This window comes from Ascaphus truei, chromosome 4 (genome assembly GCF_040206685.1).
Source record: "Ascaphus truei isolate aAscTru1 chromosome 4, aAscTru1.hap1, whole genome shotgun sequence".
Lineage (NCBI taxonomy): Eukaryota > Metazoa > Chordata > Amphibia > Anura > Ascaphidae > Ascaphus > Ascaphus truei.
In genome coordinates, this window is record NC_134486.1 from 291,388,704 (window position 1) to 291,402,674 (window position 13,971).

The 13,971-nt window shown below is 40.5% G+C and overlaps 1 pseudogene; it reads left to right on the plus strand.

Annotated features, from left to right (window-relative positions):
- LOC142492384 (forkhead box protein E4-like) overlaps positions 1-13,971 on the plus strand; it is a 74,524-nt pseudogene that overhangs the window by 34,896 nt on the left and 25,657 nt on the right.

The following is a 13,971-nucleotide window of genomic DNA, read 5'->3' on the forward strand; positions in this document are numbered from 1 at the left end:
GGAGTTAATATAAATGGTGTGGGTAGGTGTGGAAATGTGAGAGATTGTAGCATAACTAAAAATGTGTGTAGATACCATGTGGTCCCTATTGGTGTATAGGGATGGAAAAACAAGGAGTATTTGTATGTGTAAGAGACAGCTGTGTGTGCATACATATAGCACAGTATGTACAGACATGGCCTTTAGCGCTCATGGGAAGAGAGTTCACTTGTGTCAGTAATGACTCATAAAATTTCGATCTCTGTTTAGGCCACCGCAAAGTGTCCCGAACAGTTGCATCTATTTGTATTCGTTCATACGTTATGGCCAGAGTCAGAGAAATGTTCGCTGACAGGACTGTCTCTTGTTCCGCGTGTGATGCTGTGGCGATGCAGGTTCATTCTCTTGTTTAGCCCCTGCCACATAGGTGAGACAGCATCACACGTGGAACAAGAGACAGTCCTGTCGGCGAACATTTCTCTGACTCTGGCCATAAGATGAACGATCTGAGGGTTGCCATACTCAAAGGTAATCTTAAAACACTGAAAGAGAGACAGTTGCATGAATACAAATGTATGCAACTTTTCGGGACACTTAGCGGTGGCCTAAACAGAGATCGAAATTTTATGAGTCATTACTGACACAAGTGAACTCTCTTCCCATGAGCGCTAAAGGCCACGTCTGTACATACTGTGCTATATGTATGCACACACAGCTGTCTCTTACACATACAAATACTCCTTGTTTTTCCATCCCTATACACCAATATGGACCACATAGTAAATATTGAGTAGATTGATAAACAGGTGTAATAATAAAAAAAACTGGTAATCAGTGAAAATCGGTAAATACTAAAAATGCAGAACACTAGTTAAAATCCATTCCCATGGCACACAATTTCTTTGTGGTTCATGTTTTCTGCTCATTTGCTAATTGTCTGGAAATATTTGTATTTTTTTTCTACCGCTATCAGATATTGTAAGTGTAAATAGCAAGGAACACATTGTTCTGTCTGTGCTGTCTACTCTCTTGGAATTAATGTTATAGTGCTAGCTAGAAGAATACGTTTAGCATATCTAATATGCCTTTTATTTTAAGATTCCCTGCTGTTCTGCAATTAATGTCTGTGAACTTCAAACAGCAGATGACATGATCCAGTTTGTGAAAAGTTAGGAAAATCCCTAGTATTTGATGGGTGAATTGGGTTGCCATTTGCCTGTCTGACTACTGAATTACCCCTTGTCATATCCGGGATGATAACTGCTGCAACTTCTTGTTTGTGTTGTATACACATTACACTTTTAACAAATTTACAGACAGACCTTAAGAGATGCAAACAATAATTCATGCATTCAGGTCACATGGTCTTTTAGGAATCTGAATCTCTGATGGTTTATGACATATACTTTTCTCTTACAGACCATCCACGATCCAGCTACCAAGCTCTACGTCTAAGGGCCTATTCAGGTAGCTTCGATAAGATCACTAACATATCGATCGGTTTGGAATGTTGTTACCTCACGGTATGAAATTTTGTTCGAAAAGTACTTTTACCAGTCGATAAGTCACTTATCAAAGATTACTGAATAGGCCCTAAGTATTCCTGGCGGCATAGACAAAAACAAGGAATAAAGAGCTAATTAAACACTGGTGGATTTTGGAAATCTCTATGCTCAAAACTCTAGATACTATGCTGTTAGAGTAAGGGGACTGTTCCTTAGTCCAATTTTTAAAGTAGAGAACATGAAGAATCCATCGCAGAAAATTTCAAGAATTGAGTTTTGATGGGAAATAGAAGAAAAAGGGAAAACATATACTGTTTTAAATGACTGTGGTGTTGAGAGAAAAGTTAGGTCTTGCACTCATGTTTGGTGCTTATGAGCCAGACATCCTTATCCATATTGCCTCTATTCTGAAGCCAGGGTCACATGTGATGTGTGAATTGCCCCAGATAGCATTAACTCAGCCCCCTTTCCAAATCCCTGCAAGTCCTATAATATTCCCTTCACTTTATTGGAAAAGCAGCAGTAAATACAGGCTCTTGTGGATGGTGTGTATTAGTGATTTGTAGTTTGAAACAGGTAGAAAGAGATGGCCTTGCCATGGAAGTGTAACAGAGATGAGTGCTGTAATGACTGTCTCCAGGATGGAAAAGGAAGTGAGGAGCAAGGGTCACACTAGAAGTGAGATGGGACAAACTACTATCAGCAAACACAAGGGGAGGGCAGAATAGCCCATTCTGAGAAGAATCTCAGGAGGTTGCTGTAGCAAGTCACTGGTTACATGCTCAGAGGCAGAAATGGCAACATATTGATACATCATACAGGCACAGTGTGTGTGTGTGTGGAACAAATGCATGCAGCAGAACTTAAGGAGCTGACAAGCAGAAGGGGGGTCAAACAGAAATATGATTCATGTTCCATGACAGCCTCCAATCAACTTCTGTTTGTGAGCGCATTTTTGTCCATTCTCATAATATTATATGTTACACATTATCACACTATTGTAGTCTTTTTTTTCTCCATTCCAAGGAATATCTTTCCAGTTCCAGAGTTTACCTACCCCATTAGTGTTTGATTCCAGATCCAGATATCCATCTACTGTTTAGTCGTTTTATTCCAGCATCCAGCAAAATACCTACTGTATAGTGTACGTCATTATCTTTAACACTTTATTCACTATTGGTTTAGTTTTATTTGTTTCCCTTAATTTGCTTTTTTTTATATACTATATTAATACCCTGAATGGTTAACTCTATCACTACTGGTTTATATATAATAAATATATAAAGATTATAATGTGCTTACAATTCTATTTAAAACATGCATTTTAATTATAATTATACAATAAGTTAAAAATGCAATCAATTTAAACATAGCTACTGTACAGAGACAGCTGCCGGTTCTAGACCACTTGCCTTGGAAAATCTGTGGCTATCTCGCAGTAACTCGTGAGATGTCCAGAGCAGGCTGAAATGGCCCACCGGATTAACACAGTGGGGGTCCCTGCTTTTGAATGAGACTCGCAGCCCGGTAGGATTCACACAGCGTAAGTCCCATTCAAATACAGGGACCCTCGCTGTATTGATCCAATGGGCCATTAGTCTGGCTGCAGAAATCTCACAGCGTTACTGTGAGATAGCCACAGATTTTCCATGGCAAGTGGTCTAGAACCTGCAGCTGTAGCTGTGTACAATTAGATCACATTCAACTGGACGAAAATAAAAAAATGATAAAACTATTTTTTGATTTTGTGCATTCTCAATTCCACAAAGCAAATTACAAATTGGAGAAGAGTGTGAGATGGGGGGAAGTGTGTAAAAAAGGGGGGACCTTTGTGAAAGAGGGGGTAAGTGTGTGAAAGAGGGAGGGTAAAAACTGGAGATGAAGTGTGTAAGAGACTGGGAAGTGAGAGGCAGATGGAGAGAGAGGGGGTATAGAGACATGGTGGGAGAGGGTCAAGAGGAGAGAGGGGGAAGAGCGACGAAAGAAAGTAGGGGGAGAGATGGATGGAGAAAGACAGGAGAGTGAAGGGAGAGAGGGAGAGAGAGAGGAAAGGAGATGGAAAGAGGGGTGACAGTGAGACGAGGAGCGTGTGTGGGAATTAATAATATGCTAATATCGAAAACACTGTGCTGTATAAATATGCTGATTATCTATTAGCTGTAAACATGCAGCACTATATAGTAAAGGTGAGTATCTGTACGCTGATAATAAACACACTTGCAGCGCAGTGCTCCACTATAACTTTCCCTCACGTGTCACCCAAAGCTTAGTGTGAGAGAACCTGTTGGTACTAATTGGAATATCATCCAGGAATCTACCCCTTGAAGAATTTATCAGGAAAAATTGAGAATAAATTATCCATGTTATTAGTAATGTATGTCACACACCAGATAAAAAAAAGGGAGTAGAAATGCAATAATGTTGAAAAAATGTAGCAACCAGGTTTTAACACAACGATTAGAGTTTCCCACACCAGCAGATGTATATTTATCCTGCAAATAGAAAGCCTTCCCCTTGTTCCCATTCTATAAGCACCTGACTGAGCAGCATTCAGCACATTGATCTGCAATGCTTCAAAGACCCCTCTGGCAGCAAATGGATTAAAGAAAACTCTAAATGCAGTCATTGTTAGTTCCCCCAAATGCCATGTTTTATATATATAATAGGGTTACTCAAACCTTTGTACAAATGAGAACTGCATATTGCTTCCTGGTGCTCCTTTTGCCCCCAGAAATATTAACTTGAACAACCAGACAATATCCAATTAAATTGAATGGCATAATATGTCTGTCGAAAGTGTCCAGCAACACAAAAAATGTGCACTAGGGGATTCACGTCATTACAAATCAATCTGCAAACAAACTAAAAAAAAACTGGAGGTAAAAAAGGGTACAAATTAATTGGTATGGTTTTATGTTGTGATACAGTGTGAAAGTAAGAGGTGATGTTGGTATAGCACATCACTTAACATTATGCAGGCCCCTCAGCAGTGAGAGAAGGATACTTCATATCTGCGACAGGAACTCTCAGCAGAATTATGCATTGACACTTTACAAATATATTGCAAGTGTCTGCAAGTAAAAATCACAATCTGGTAACAAAGAAAAATAACAGGACTTTTCGATCATGCTTTTTCACCTTGACCCCCCCCCCTCCCCCACAAAGTGCAGAAATGTAAGTAGACACTTGTTGGTGTAATACCAGATCTTTCTAGTTCGAGGAACAATTTTTTTTAAATGAAGTTCTATTGTATTTTCCTTCTTCTATTAAACAATCAAAAATGTTAACCAATTAGAGCAGTTTGGAAATTTCTGATTTGCGTTCATCATATGGTGTATATATATATTCATCTTAGAAAAAGAAGACGACTGATAAGCACAACCTGTACTGTATAAGTATTGTGTATTAGCACCAAATAAAAACAATATCACTCACATGTGAGAAAACACCAACGGCCGTAGTTGAGCACGGGCACAGCAACCTCGATGTTTAAACAGGTTTCACCAGCGCTCCAAGTGAGTCCGCTCATCTTTGCCTCCGGCGCTGGTGTCCTGCACCAGATCCCGGAAGTTAGATAGTCTCTTTGGCTCCACTTTCAAAAAATCTTCATTGCTTTCCAGCTCCACACCTTCCTTCCGTGTCTGGCATCCGCCGTTGGAGGGGGTGGCTGATTTGCTTAGAGCAACGCGCTCCGTAATGTGTTGCCAAAACCAAAACCCCTACGCGTTTCGCACACAGGGACTTTGTCAGGTGTTGGTGGCCTTATTCCTCATTAACTTCTAAAAACCCTCACTAATTGCCAGTTATAATTGGTCAAATTATATAAACCTCCAAAAAATAAATTGATAATGCTATACCATTCACAGCCATTTCCTTTGACAATGAAATAAACTCTGTTAGAAATTAGGAGATGGATGGATGGATGACATTGAATGAAGGATCTAGATACAATTTGCCCTTAATGGAAGTTTGAAATTAGAATGTAAATGATGTCTAAAATCAAGATAGGTGACTTAAAATAGTCTACAATACTCAAAAGACATACATATAAAATCAAATTTGAATCTTTATACAACCAATCATAAAAATATAACATCTATACTATACATAAAAAGAAGATAAACTTATAAAAATGGGACAAGATGTATCTGTTCATTTAAACCTTTAGGTAATTTAGTGCCTAATTCATATATCCAAAACTGCTCTCTGTTTTAGAATTTTGGCCCAATCTCCTCCTCTTTTATTCAAAATGACCTGTTCAAGACCCATAAACTTAAGGTTTTCTACTTCACAGTTATGGGACAATAAAAAATGTTTCGGCAAATTGTGTAATATTTTGTGATTTTGTAAATGAATTTTGGCATTTTTAATGTTAACATGTTCTTTAATTCTTGTATTTAATTCTTTGTTGGTTTTGCCAATATAGTTTAATCCACAAGGGCAGGTAATGTAATAAACAATACATTTGGACCTACAGTTAATAAATCCATTCACTTTGTTCATTCTACCAGAATGAACAAATTAATTGGTTAAATTCATAAATCTACATACAGATGCAGCAACGAGTATTAGAACTCTTGCCTTTTAAATTCTTGGGCAGTCTAACAGTAAATGCCGCAACATTGCTGCAACATACTCAACATTTCTGTGAGATTCTTAATGGCCCTTCGGATTAACACAGCAGGGGTCCCTGCAGTCCTATTCAGTTTGAATGGGACTGCAGGGACCCCCCCCCCCCTCCTGCTGTGTTAATCCGATGGGCCATTAAGAATCTCACAGATATGTTGAGGCATGTTGAGACATTTACTGTGAGACTGCCCCAGAATTTTCAAGGTAAGTGTTCTAATACTGGTGGCTGCATCTGTACTACATATTTTCCGCATTTAAAATTGCCATGTGGCTTGGGAGGCAGCTAACTAATGGCTTTAACTTTAGGGGGCTCATTAAGCATACTGGGACTTAATATATTTTTACGAGTATTCGATTTTTTGAAAATTATCTTGGGTTTGTCTCTCACAGACATGTCCCAAAATAGGATCTTCTTTAATAATTCTCCATTGCTTATTGAGAGGGTATTTTATTTTTTGCAAAAACTGGATTATATTTATTTACAAAAAAGGTTAAAGTTTGAGCAGAAAGATTAAAATGATGACCTAGTTGAAAAGCATTTCATAAAGCAGACAAAATCAATAGGGATAACTTGGTTAGTACCAATATTGGTACAGTTGATGTAAGGAAGAAATAAGGAAACATACTCATTTCAATTTGGATAGCCCTCTTTTTGGCCGTTTTAAATGTCCTGTCCAACCCCCTTGAAGACGTGGATGATCAAATATGGTCCGATAGTATCCCCCCTCATGACGTAGATATCCATATTCGGGCATCTACAGTACAGTACATTATCAAGGGGGTTGGACAGACATGGAGACTCCTTCTTACCTTCTGAGCTGCTAGTGCCGATTGTGCATTTGCACCAGCAGTCGGCCAGTGCCCGATCCCACATGCATGGTCGGCAAGCACCCTTAGCGCATGCGCTGTCAGGACGCTCACTGTGCATGCGTGACATTTGTCCCAATTTTCTCTGGGACAAATATGGTCACTGTAGCCATAAGGTGGGGTGGATTATGGAATGGGGGAAGAGAGCTTGAGGGTTAAAAGGTGAAGTAGAAAGAAAGAAGATCCGGCGCCACTGCGAGTGACAAACATCCAGGCTACTTCCGGGTAAGTTGAAAAAACTTTATTGGAACATCACACACACAAGGCTACACCACGATCTCCTCCCATTAAAAGGTCAAGTAGCCCAATCAAGCATACAGTTCTCTGGTTTACATTGAAGCGACTTCTAGAAAAAGATATCTACTGTGAGTAAATCAGTCGTTTTTGTGATATAACTTAGTATGTGCTGTTTGTGGAAGTACATTTTTAATGAAGCTCATATAATAAACCTTGGGGTAATAACTTTAGTATCTCTGATTTTAATTTGCTGCTATGAAAAAATATTTGTCAGGCTTGATGTCATCTATCACATGTATTTATGCTCATATTAGGAATAAAATTCAAACTAAAAGAGCAAATTGCTGCTTTAACACACCTATGATGCTTCATTTGCTTATATAGAATAGCTGCTGACAAGCAAGTGCATTTGCTTTCAAGTTACCATGGTAACTAACTACATTCATTGGTAAATTAAAATGTGTGAGTAGTGGTAAAAAGAGCCATATTGTCAATGTTAAATAGATTGGAGGAGATATACAAGTAAAGAATGAATCATGCCTTTTATAAATCATTCTATTCAGGAAACACAAGTAAACAACAAGTACAAGTAAGGGCCGGGTTACAAACTGTAGCTCTGCTTTCGTTCCTTCTATTTCTCTACCTAACTGCTGTACTTCATATGGATATGGTTGCTAACCCATTTTATATATGACGTTTCTTAATCTGAGAAATTGCCTATAAACTTTTAATGTTATTTAATACATATATCATTATGAAGAGTTAATTTAAACATTTAATTATCCGGGGGATGCAATTGCTTGTGAAGTTCTAAAGTAGTTGCAAAAATAATTAAAAAGGAACTCCTGAATTGTTCTTACATTTAATTACTCATTTATGCGGTTTCCAGGCTAAATCTAATATAACTGGTTAATATATCTTGTGTTATGAAATATGAATCCTTTTCAATATGCGCTGATGATTTAACAGCTGCCTTTTTACATTAATAAAATGATGAAAAATGCAATAATAGCTGCAAGCATTTTAAAACATTCCACATATAAAGATCTGTAATGCTAGAAGGAAATTCTTTTCTGTTGTCACCAGTAACATTCTGAACTACAATTTTACACTAAATTACCTACATTACAGATAAAGGTTGTATGATAAGATTTTTTTTCTGTAATCAATGGATACAACACATGATAGAAATATATTTGTGAAAAATAATCTATGTATAAAGTCTCATGACAGCTCATTTACATGCACCATTCAGCCAAATTTCTGCAATACTGTGGCAGTAAGAGAGAGACATATTTTAAGAGTGCACCTTTTTGCTTATACCTCCAATTGTTTAGATGAACATATACCCCATGAGATGAACAGAAACATACCGTACCTGGCAACATAACTCGGAAATAGAAGCAAATAATTGTACATATTTGCATTTGCATCTTTCCCATGTATCTTAGGTATGGTGTCAGGTATATTTAATGTATCTTTCTCAAGGTGGGATATCTGACTGTGACTTTCTTGCAATAAGGGCTGGCATGCCAGAGGCCCCTATGACACACAGGGAACATCATGCTATTTGTTCTCCTTTTCTTTAGGAAGATCACGTTCTGTAGCAGTGGACGCAATAAGAATGGTAGTGAAGCCCCATCTACTTCTGTCCACGCCATATGGGCCACTCGTAACCACATGATTGCGACTCCAAGGGACCACGCAACACAATCCTGGAGGAACAGGTAATGAATAATGCGATAATAATTCTGAATGTCATTATTGGAGAGTTTGCCTGAAAACTGGAAAATACCTCAAATATAAATAATCTATATTTATTGAACAGTTTTTGAGTGTACAAACAGTTGTTTTCGGTTTAGCTGTGGAAATCCATGCAGATGCATATTATGGATGCAAGTGAGGAAATCTCACAAAATTAAATACTCCTGTTATTCAGTAGAAACTGATGAAAATCTTGCAAATCTAAAGCAAGTAAGAATAAAACTCAGCTGAGAGGAGGAAAAGTAGAGAGATTCAAATAGTTCACAAAAACAAATCATGTAGATATACTCATGGGAACTTACTTAGGACTAAAACAAAAAGTAGGTGGCAGTGACAATTCCTCTAAAAATGGTAAATTGATACAAATAAAACAGAAGCTACTGCACTCCTTTCAAATATGTACTGTATATTGTTTAAGTAATAATCCAGTCACGACAGAGCATTACATGGCCATTAATGCCAAGGATGGAAGAATTGAAGGCCGTCTGTCACTTGTGGCCTTCTTCCATTATTCCTGCCATGAGACAAGAGAGCACATAGGAGCGTAGCTACAAACAGGAGTGGAGCAGGGAAAGACAGGAAGACTGAGAGGTGAGGTGGGGAAATTGAGAGAGAAGGTAAAGGGAGGGAGAGAGAAGTGCGGAGGTGATGGAGGGGGAGGGGAGTGAAGGGATGGAAGGGGAGAAAGAAGAGAGGGGATAAGGGAGGGGGAGAGAGATGGGAGAGAGAGGGGGAGAGGGGTCAGGGGTGAGAGGGTGAGAGTGGTGAGGAATAAGGGGAGAGTGAAGGGGAGAGGGATTATGGGAGAGTGAGAGTGCGGACAGGTGAGAGAGGGAGTGGAGCTAAGAGAGAGGGTGTGAGAGAGATAGAGAGAGAAAGGGGGCATGAACAGGAGAATGAGAGTGAAAGGGAAGGGTAGGGAGAAAGAGAAAGGAGGAGAGAGAGGGTTGAGCAGAGAGATGGGAGGAGAGAGAGATTGAGAGAGGGAAGGGAGAGAGAAGAGGGAGTAGAGAAATAGGAGGGAGGAGAGAGCAAGCAGGAAGGGGAGAAAAAGCAGGGAGGTTAGACAGAGGAGGGGAGAAAAAGGAAGAGAGAAAGGAGGGAGGGGGAGATAGAAAAGGGAGGTAAGAGAGGGTGTGTGAGAGGGGAGAGTCAGAGGGGGAGATCGATAAGGTAGAAAAAGGGTAGGAGAAGGGGGAGAGATCAGCACAGGAAGAGAGCGGGAAGAGATTAGTACAGAGAGATAGTATTGGGAGAGATCAGCACAAAGAGAGAGGGGACAGGAGAGAGGGATCTGCACAGAGAGAGATGATATTCAGAAATATTATATGAGGCAATAGGAGGCTTTATAGGGCACTAGATTATGTATATCATGTTGTCCACCGCTGCCCTACAGTAGGTGAAGCCAAAGTTCTGCTTTGAAACCTATCTGACGAAGAGTCTGTTAACCTAAACATTACAGAAGGAACTTCTCACTAGGATGGTACAAGCGTGACCTATGTGAATCACCCCGGTCTGCTCTGAAAATGTTTCATGTCGTTAAGGGACTGTAAACAATATTTGTAAGTGAAAGGTTTGTAACCAGAATGGTTTTCTATTTACCAATGTATCTTATGTCTTTTTTGTGCATTCCCCTTTCCCCCGTGTCTAAGGAAACTACCTGTGGTGCGTTACCTGATTGGCTCACAGAAGGCCTGATCCTCTGGTGCAGGGAGCCTGGGGTGTACCTGACTATCTGGTGACAGCACCTCCACCTGGAAGGGATCCAAGTGCAATTGGATAGCCCCTTCTAACCATCAACAGCCAAGTAACATCACTAAGGGCGATATTACTCTGACAAACCCCACCGACATTGCAAATGCATTCAATGATTACTTTGTGGGGTGTGCTACTAACATATTAGCGAAACGCAGCCCAAACCACAAACCTCAATCTCATCCTGGGAGTACCCCTATAGCCCCCCCCCCCCCCCCCAACACTGCCTCAAATTTCAATTTGGCCCAGTATCTGAAGAGGAGATTACACAAGCGCTTCTCAAATTAAAACTAAGCAGCCAATGTGGACCTGACTTACTACAATCTAGGTTCCTAAGACTTGGTGCCCCAGCAATTGCCAAACCAATTACTTCCATAGTCAACTCTATCCTGTCTGCAAGCCATATCCCTAAGAGCTGGAAAGCTGCCAGAGTTGTCCCAATCTTCAAAAGTGGGGATGTAGGCGGATGCTCACAGAGGTATGCAAGGGAGACTGATTATAGTGAAATTAAATAAGCCTTTTATTGCGCCTGTTTCCTTAACATCAGGAAACCATCCAAACAATGGGTAAACAAAGCTTCTATTCACTTGGGAGTATTTCTAGTGAAATACTATGCAGTTCACAACTCCCTTAGATAAGCATGTCTCCCAGCCCCAAACATATAGCATGAAATAAGCAGATATAGAAAGTCTCATAAATGAAAGTCTTATCTGTTCCTTGTGGTTTGGAGGGAAAATCTTCTCTGTCCCTGCTTCAGCTCCCTTTTCTTCAGGGTGTGTCAGCATTCAGTTTTAGAAGTTTCCCCTGTGTCTTGAAAGTAGCTCTGCTGTTTCTTCTGGCAGGGCTCAAGACAAGTGTCTCCAAGTTTAGCTCAGGTGTGAGCTAAGGAGTCTCACTTCCTGTCTCAAAAGACAGGCTTTTCTAAGCCATCAAATCAGGCAGGTGGTGTTTGTTAATTGACTACCAGCAGTTAACCACCACACTGCTGGATTAGAGGTACATTACCTGAACAGGGATAACTCCCCTGTTACAGGGGACAAAAACACTGTCTCAAACTACAGGCCAATCTCCCTTCTCCCAATCCTATCCAAAGTCATGGAAAAATGTGTCCACTCCCAATTAAGCAATTACTATAACAAGACAAATTTCCCGAGCCAATTCCAATCTGGCTTTTGCCCCAAACACTCAACCGTAACTACCCTGCTAAAAGTTTGCAATGAAATCCAGTTTGGAATGGAACGGGGTCAACTCACTGGTGCAGTATTCCTAGATTTTGCAAAGGCTTTAGATACTGTTGATTATGCTAACCTGCTTAACAAACTCCAGAGCTCTGGAATAGGGAAGCATGCTTTAAACTGGTTTCAGTCCTACCTATCAGGTAGATCCCAACATGTGTCCATCTCTGGCTCTAACTCTAACCCCCTGGATATCACCTGTGGCGTCTTGCAAGGCTCTGTTCTGGGGCCCCTACTCTTCTCAGTGTTCATTAATGATCTCCCCACAGCTTGTCAGGAAGCCTCAATACACATGTATGCAGATGACACAATCCTATATGCACACAGCCATAGCCTCTCTGACCTTCAACACATACTTCAGTCTGACTTTTTGAGACTCAAAAACTGGATTTCCGAAAACAAACTGTTTTTAAACTGTTTTTAAACACTGACAAGACTGTAACAATGATATTTGGGACCAAGACTAAATTTTTAAAGTTTCCAGTGACTGAGCTCCACATTAGAACCAACACCAACACACACCCTGATGAAGCCACGGAAGTGGTGAAACTCGTAGGAGGAGGAGCCTAAGGGGTCTGTGCTTCTGTTTATGCTGTCTTGCTGTCCGGTTGCTCACTGCAGTGCTGCTCTTGTGTGTGGAGTGCCCAAGGAACTGACGCTGTAATTGCCTCTGGAGTGCCTGTTCGCTGCCTGGAGAATCACTGAGCGTTTGTTGCTGCCAGCCGGGCAGGGTCGGTGCATCACGTCCGGCCGTGACGTCATACCCAGAAACCCGGCAGGTGGGTAGCTGCTCTGCTCCGTGCCCGAGCCTTAGAGAAGAGGCTAGCTGGAAGGATTCCGGATGATGAGTGTGAGGAGCCGTCTCTACATATCGGTCTGAAGGTTGGGTGAGCTGATCACACAGGGGCTCACTGACGGTCCCACTTCACTCTTGTCCCATCCATTGTTTGCTCAATCTGTGGACGCTACACCCTTGAGCCTACCACTTTAATTTGGAACCATACATTACCTTTGTAATATAACTTGTACCTGGGTCTCCCTGGACACAGAGGGGCCCTGGTTGTTCCATAACAACACAGTGCACACCACCTGGACATTTATATGCAGTGACTTTTAATACTATATTCTTGGTTTTTATTACCATTTGTGTGTTTTTAATTAACATTTATGTGGCTTGTTTGCCTTTTCCCAAAGAGTTTTTGCGCTTCTCGTTTTTTCTGTTCTTTATCCTTAATTATTTCAGCAAGGACTTGGGTCCCTTGCATCAGAAGCTGCAATTTCATTTGGGTTTTTGGCAACACACACCGATTTGTATATATCATTTGTTATAACAGTTAGAGCCAGACCCTGGATGTTCCTGAATGGTTCATGTCACACAACTATATATTGTTTTTAAGTGTTTGCTTATGTAAGGTTTTATAACCCCTTCTATTGTATTTTTAAACTTGTATTTATATATTTAGTCAGTTGAGTGTTTCACGGACCTATTGATAGGTGCACGCATTTTTCTTTTCTCTTTTGTATACTAACACCACACTAACTCCTGTTACTAGTTTTAAATACCTGGGCATATGGCTTGACTCCCACTTAACATTCGGGATGCACATTGATACCCTGACAACCAAGACCTATGCCAAACTACAGGTACTTTACAGGAACAAATCCTCCCTAAGTCTCCTGGTCAGAAAATGTATCACACAGCAGATGCTAATGCCAATTATTGACTATGGAGACATAGTATATGGCTCGGCACCTCAATCCCACCTTAGCAAACTTGACACCCTCTACAATTCAATTTGTCGTTTTGTTCTCCAATGCAACTACAACACACATCACTGCGAAATGCTCAAAGAACTAGATTGGTCATCACTCGAGTCTAGGCGCAAAGTTCACCTTTCCTGTCTCACCCTCAAATACTTTCTGGGCAAGCTACCCAGCTACCTGAACAAGCTCCTCACCCCTACCACATGCAGCACTTATCATCTGAGATCTGACTCCAA